This window comes from Solanum tuberosum, unplaced genomic scaffold (assembly GCF_000226075.1).
Source record: "Solanum tuberosum cultivar DM 1-3 516 R44 unplaced genomic scaffold, SolTub_3.0 scf00412, whole genome shotgun sequence".
In the NCBI taxonomy this organism is placed as follows: domain Eukaryota; kingdom Viridiplantae; phylum Streptophyta; class Magnoliopsida; order Solanales; family Solanaceae; genus Solanum; species Solanum tuberosum.
The window spans coordinates 151843-159919 of NW_006239336.1; the positions used below are offsets into that span (position 1 = coordinate 151843).

The window sequence follows — 8077 nt, forward strand, 5'->3', positions numbered from 1 at the left end:
GAACCTGTTTGGATTTATTTTTGACTTGGACTAACTTATGAATTTTTACTTAGCCATTTGTAGGTCAATATCATCAGTAACTATATCAGCATGTTCATATTCCGTGAATAAAAATAGATAGTACTGCACAAGCTATGACAATTATGTAAGAGTAATAGTATCAACTATAAAATTTATTTATATATGAAATAAATGATTGGTATACAATAAAATGAACCTTTTTTTTTTTTTACAAAATATAAACTTGTGGGTTAATTTTGTATTTGAAAAAAATGTTAAATCATCATATGAAATTCTCAAAAAAAAAATCGAGAATCATATCAGGAGATAAAATCACATTCCAAACGTTGATTGCATCTCAAAATTTCAAGTTACGAGATGAAATTCCATATCAAAACACCCACTAAGTCTTAAAAATAGTGTATGACCCACTTGCGAGTAGACTCGAACTCACAACATGTGCCTAAACCATCGAAAAGAAAGTTGATCTCAAGTGTTTTCCCCTCTAAAATATTATTATTGTTTGGGTACAATCGAAAAACTATCAATATCTATCAATACCTTTTCTACCCCCTCTTGTCGCTCAACATAAATAAAGTTGAATACCGGATCTTCTCGAACAATGTAGGAAGGGCCACATCACGTGTTGTGATCTTACCACTAAATCAACGCCTTCGTTTTTTTTTTTTTTAAAATGCAAATTTGTTTACAAAGTAAAAAGGACACAGTAAGGTAAGAGTCCATTTCATCTTCAGTTTTTCATGTGCATCTAAACATATACAGATAAAACAAAGATCAAACATGCTAAGATCTATCTCCCAACTCCCTAATTAGATGTTTCATAGAGGATACACATTCCTATATCTATCAAGACTATAGTAACTTCTGCAAAAGAACTAGAGAAAGCACTCGATCAGAATGAAGTTGTTCGTCTTAGCTGATATCTTGGTTCAGACGACAACTCGGATAACAAGTTCTCCAGCTCCTGTGCAAGGTAAAAGAGTTCAGTAACATAGTCACTAAAAAGACAACAAGCTGGTATGCTGAACTTAAGAACAGAAATAAGAAAAAGTGGTTTTTTGTAACATGTAGATGTAGCGCGTTTTGCTGAGTTTGGACTGATATCAATACCATTAGACCAAATAACAAGACATCTAGAAAAGTTAGTAGGCAATCAACAAAGAGAAAACTATTCATGTCATGCCTATATGGTTTCAGATTTGCACGCCTTGCAACTCTCTTCCGAGCAATTTTACAAGAAAAAGGGAAAGTATTCAAGGCATAAATTTGAAATAACAAGAGGTATGAAAAATAATTTTGCTATTTGAAATCCTAAAATTAAAACTTTGTCAAGAGGACTGAAATTGAAGACGACCAACTTGAATCACCACGTTACAAAACTCAACAGTAGCATCCACAGAAAACAGGTGCTGGTCCAAATATCTTAAAGACAGCACGAAATTTGAAAGGACAAAAAAAGGATCTGCATCCTAACGAAAAGATCAGACAAATAGAGTAACTTGTACTGCTTTACCAGATAATTAACACTATGAGAAAGAACAGAGCATCCACATCAATGTCCACAAAATCTTTTTCTTTTTTTTGGTTTAATAATCAGTATCCGAAACCCACTAGCCTGACTAATCAGCATTGTACCAGTTAGGTCTACCAAGCTAGTAAAGCATTCCCCATCTAGAAGGGATCCCAACCATCCCACTAGCACTAAAAAGACAGCTAAAATGGTCAAGGGATCTACCATAGCTGCACACACACTCCAACAGATGATATGAAAAGAGTACAATTTGGTCCTAATAATACCAATCAGAGTTAGATCTTTCACAAATCCCATATATCAGTTATTGAGAAGATATGGATCCCATATATCTCGAGCTGATGGTCTACCAGAAATAGCCGCTCTACCTTACAAGGTACGGTAAGGTCTGTATACACTATACCCTCCCCAAACCACACTCATGGGACCACACTAGGTATGTTGTTGTTGAGAAGATATGTGATGGAAATTCCAATGTCATGTAGAAAGGAACCAGTATCACTGATCACTTGCTTGAAGGTTTGTAACACATCTTATAACAAATATAATTACTTCGAAGGGATACCAAACGTGTGTAACGTCAAAGGTCTGATTTTTAGAATGGTAATCCCATGGCATGAACACCCATTCACTCTCGATTTTGTAGATAAAGAGGGTTCAATATCCCTACAGATTTAGGCTCTTTGTAACCAATCACTAGCACTCTTGGCTCAGGCTTTCTTTCCTAGAGAGTAGAGACTAAAAAAGTAAAATACATCAAAAAGAGGCTTAAGTATACAAGCTTTAATATAGTAAGTCCTTATGTTGGCTAGAGCCAAGGTAAAGTAATCAACAAACACCAAAAGGCCTACCTTTGGATCGTAAAGCAAAAACTAACTCTTGCTATAAGAAAATCTCAAATGTGTTGATCCCAAACGATCAAGCTGTAAGGAGTTAGCAGGAAGTAGGTTTAACTATCAAAAGAAGATTCCTTCCCGTAACCAAACTATCACAAGACCAAATTTTAGCATAAGGGAAATTCTCTTCAAAACAGACAAGTGCACTATGATGCAGTCAGACGCACGGAAAAAGGTCGTGGAACATGAACCAAAAGTGAAACAAAATACTGATAAGAAAAAAAAAAACGAATGCTAGCTCATAAAATTACTGAGTACTATCTAGATTAAATTTTTGGTCTGTTTATTATTTGCTCTATTTGTATATTACCCCTCTTTAAGTATTTTCTGTGTTCTTCTTGAGCCACAGTAATATACACACATTATACATGCGTTAAAGAAGACAAATAGTAGAACAATGGTGCTAGGTCCCCCCCCCCTCCTCTCCCAGAGATATCCCATGTACTGTATTCTTATACCATTTGCTTCAAACTTAACTGGAAAGGCAATATAATCCTTTTTCAAATATTTGCGTAAGGAACAATTTGGTAACACCATAAAGATAGGAGACAATAAATGCACCAAAGTTGAAGATAAGGGACCATTACAGCAATTTACATTGACACACAACATATAGTATAGAGTAAATATTCTATGCACATGAACGAAAAAATATATCTACCAAGTTCTTCAGGAATGTCAGGTTTAAGGAGGAGTTTTTGCAGACACGGATCACTGCCCATTAGTACACAGGTCTCATCATTTATCCATTTTTACCTTGTAAAGCCCACATCAGACGAAAATTCTGTGAATAAAAACCAAGTTTTCTATCTGACCAAAAAACAATTTCTGCTTAAGACACTTCAAAATTAGGATACTCGTCCCCTTCCCCTCAAAACAAATTAAAAACAACGGACCAAGGGTATCTACTCGGGGACAATCATAAGTCTAGTATGAACACGCTATACAAACAACTAGTTTGAGCGAGGAGCTAATTAGATTATTCAACAAAACATTCACAAGAAAAGGAGCAACTTAAAAATGGGCAGGGGCTGCAGACAAAAACTCCCATCCCTGACCAGTCTACTTTTACTCCGTTCTTTGAGTTACTTAAGATAAAATACATGATGCGCTCGATATGTTTGAGGGCTCAACCTTTCTTTCACATTTTGAGTATTTTTGCAGTAATACCTGTATAAAGCTAATAGACACATCAGTCAAAATCATAGGCTACATTAAATTCTAATATATGGCTACCCTTTAAAATTAATTATCTCGCTTCTAAGAAGATTCATCTTTCTACAATCAATCACAGTCCGCTTTTAAAATAAAGTATCCATTATCAGATACTCTTAGTTGGTTACTTAAGACAAATGGCACACGGAATAGAAGTAGCTGTCGATCAACTTGCTTAGCTCATGAATGAAATCACGAGCAAACACTAGAAATGTTTCTTATTTGAAAGATACATCCGACATTTGAAGCCTCAATATACATAACGAGAGAACCCATACCTTCTCTTTCTTAAGTTTCATGTTTTCCTCTTCCAGATGTGACACCTTGTTCACCAGCTCATTGTGGTAAGCCTACACCATGGAAATGAATAGATTAAAATGAGAACTGTAAATGCAAACAGGGGTTGCAAGCAAATTATTACCAGCCAGCAACACACCTGTTTTCTGGCTCGGGAGCGTGCAGCTGACTCTCTATTCTTGATCTTTCTCCTTAGTCTCCTATCAATAGTCTTATCGATGTCCGAAGCACCCCTCTTCCGATCAGAAACTGGTGTATCAGACAGCGAAGGAGATGGTGACAAGCCTATTGGAGGCATAAAATTTTGCATTGCCGTAGGATTATCCAATGACATTGTATGTCCTAAAGAAGCATCAGCAACGAAAAGCCCAGCTTTCACCAAGTAGTCCTCCAAAGTTGTCTCACCAAGAGTTAGCTCTCTCCCCTGATTGTTCATCTCCTCGAGATTTATCACCTTCTGGCCTTGTTGTATGTCTCTCCCCACACTTTATCAACTGTATTACTACTAATCACCCTTGCCAGAGTTATGCTAGCCTGATGCTGAAAAGAAGTGGCAGTGGAAGTATCATCAATATTCCCTCCAGAAGTCTGAATAAATCTGCATTCCACACACTTGTGAGTACTCATCAAAATTCATACTGCCCGGAGGCTTACCTAAATCACCCAACTGATTCTCAACCTCGAAAAGTGTAAGGTTAAACCATGATTTTTGCCTGTCCAATGACTGTAAATGAGATTGTTGCCCACTCACATGAGAATTCATGGTCTGAATCCCCATTCATCAACATCTCCAACCTTAAACCCCTAATAAAAACCTACTCTGTTGAAAAATAACATTCATGGTCAATTATACAAGAAATAAATCCTTGATCATCCCCATTAAGACCAAAACAGCCAATCAATCAATCAACTACACATCAATCCTTTATCCTTTACCCTTTACCCGCTAGGGCTCAATCAGAAACTCAGTAAATAATGGCCAGCCCTTTTACCTTTCTCTGCCTAAATACCCGATTTTTATCAGTTGCCGGTTCAAAATAGTGACATGCACCTAACCCCACACGTTAGGTATTGGGCTCATACAACTAAACAAAAGCCTAATTCCAAACTAGTTCAATTCTACTCAATGAATCCTCCATATCCATTCTGCTACTCGAGCCCCATTTCCCCATTAAAATCATAAAAGGATAGTGTCTTACCCATTCCCAATCCTCTTCTCTTTTTTAATCCCTCCGTAGGAGCTCCTACCCTTTTTGCTCCTTGTTGACTCAAACCCACAAGCTTAGCGTTGGAGGTGGAGGGTGTTTACCATCCAACCAACCCCTATTGTCCCCATCCCCAATCTTCATTTTCAAAAAGCCTTACTTTTTCACGAAGTCAAAGATCCCTAACTCTAAACCCCCTCTTAAACTAGTTTGAACCAGATATAGGAATAATTACAAGAACAAAAAATTCTTAAAAAGCCCCTACTCTAAACCCCTTCTTAAACTAGTGTAAACCAGTTACAGGAATAATTCCAAGAACACAAAATTCTTTTTAAAAAAAAACGTATTGAGCCCATTTTCCTTTCAAACCAACAAAAAGGATAGGTTTTTCACCCGTCCCCAATCTTCTTCTCTTTTTTTAGCCCCTCCCTAGGATCTCCCACCCTTTTTGCTCTCTTGCTAACTCCAAACCACAACCTTAGGTTTGGAAGTGGAGGATGTTTACCCTCCGAGCAACCCCTCTTGTCCCCATCTCCAATCTTCACTATCCAAAAGCCTCACTTTTTCCCGAAGATCCCCTACTCTTAACCCCTTCTTAAACTAATTTGAACTAATTATAGGAATGATTACAAGAACACAAAGTTCTTTAAAACCACCGTATTGAGCCCCATTTCACCTTAAAACCAAAAAAACACAGCTTTTTACCCATCCCCAATCTTCTTCTTTTCTTTAACCCCTCCCTCCTACCCTTTTTGCTCCTCCTATCCTTTTTGCTCTCTTGATGACTCAAACCAATAACTTAAAGGTTGGAGGTGGAAAGTAGTTACCATCTGAGCAACCCCTCTTCTCCCCATCCCCAATCTTCACAATCAAAAAACCTTCCTTTTCTCTGAAAGATCCCCTATTCTAAACCTCCCTCTTAAACTAGTTTGAACCAGTTACTGGAATAATCACAAGAACACAAAATTCTCAAAAGCCCAATCTTTTCCATAAAATTCAGATGAAGCACAATTATATACAACTATATACATCAAACTAGTTAAATTAATTCTGTTCCATTAGGTTCCAGTTCCTTCCAATATTCAAGAACAAGTTTTTTTCCCACAATTTTACAAATACAATAACCCCAGATAAAATTTTGATGTAATAGAAAGAAAAAACACAGACCCATTAAAGAACAATACAACATACAACAGAAAACCCAAAAATCTCATAGAGAAACCATAGATTATATATATATATATAGTACTAAATGACAGAATAACAAACACCCACAAGAAAAAAGGGAGAAAAAATATTATTGAAAAAAAAAAAGAAGAGGAAAGAGGGTATTACCTGGCAGAAGAAGAGGAAGAATCAATTTAGTGAAAAAAAACTGAAATCAGTATGAGAATCCACGTATCAGTATTGGTATTTTGTTCAAATCTTGAAACTGTTTTTTTTTTTTTTCTCTTATAAATTGGAGAGGTTGATGTGGCCGGCCCATAATCTTTTCGGGTCAGGCTTTGTTTTCGTATTGACCCGGATTTAAGCACTTATTTGGTTGGAATATATCTTGTCAAAATTTCGAATGATATTTTTTGTCGACATTATTATCGTCAATCACATGTCATCACAAACGTCACTGTCAACTACTATTGTATATCGATATCATGTCTAACCACATTTATCATTATAATTATATCATCATCATCAGTATGTTGTTGCCACCTCCACCATCAATATGATCAATTCCTAATATCAACCACTTTTACCTTCACAACCAACATATCATCGACCATCACTATCAATATCGCTAACTATTAAATTAATCAACTTCATCATCAGTAGCGAATTTTCAGTATTTTAAGAATGTGCTCTCTTAGCTATTTATTACAAACTATAAGTATATGAATTTAATACTTGTCATAAGAAATACAATCATATTTAAATACATTTAAAAAATTAATTTTAAAAATTATCTTGGATAAAGAAAAAATGGGAAAAGAAATAGTTTTTTTTATACAAATTTGTTTAGAAAAAATTAGCAGAAGGTTCGTGTGTGAAAGGGAAAAAAGAACAATCAACATAGAAAGAAAAAAAAATCTAATTGAAATAAATAAGTAGAAAGAGAAAAGTTAGAATTTAAAATAAGAATAACGTCCTAGGAGTGAATTACACTTTGACATTGAAACAATTGATCTTGAGCAACCACTTACAATTACCACATCAATTAAATTGTTTGTTGCCTAGATGCTCACTTTTAATTTTATATCATTTTTTTTAATTTTATATAAATATATATATAGTTCGATATGGGATTAATGAATGTTTAAGTATTCAGAAGGTTCCATGTGGATTCGCCCATGTTCACGGTCATAACTATCACTAGCTACTAGCAACATCTATTATCACCACCATCAATAGCCAAGAACACAAGGGATGTGTAATGACCCGGAAGGTCATTTTTGAAAATTTTCACAAAATTACCATTTTACTCCTCTTGATAGTTGTCTCGAGTTATTTTTGACTTGTTCGTGAAGTTGGTTTGAGAATTTTATACTATTAGATAATTTCGATTATTTAGTTGGTGGTATTTATTAAATAATTAAATTTTATCAGTGGGTGATTAATGGGCCAAGTCCATAATATAAGTAAGGAAAATTGTATATAATAGCAAACTATTAATTCAACTCTATACCACTTAGCCCATGTAAAAATTAAATAAATCAGAGTTAAAGGTAATTAATATTATATTTTTAGTCGAGCACGAAAGGGAAAAAATCAGTTGCGGCTTAAATCTGTAACCGAAGGAGACGAAGAGAACATTAAGCGACCTTCTGTTCAGGTAATGTAATCATCATCATTGCCTGAATTTTTGTATTTGTATATATGGGTAAGAACATATCATTGTTATTGTGAATTAAAGTGGG

The 8077-nt window shown here is 35.3% G+C and overlaps 1 pseudogene; it reads right to left on the bottom strand.

Moving 5' to 3' along the window:
• Positions 1-713: 713 nt before the first annotated feature.
• On the bottom strand, positions 714-6467 carry LOC102602680 (ABSCISIC ACID-INSENSITIVE 5-like protein 2; annotated as a pseudogene).
• Between the last annotated feature and the right edge of the window lie 1610 nt (positions 6468-8077).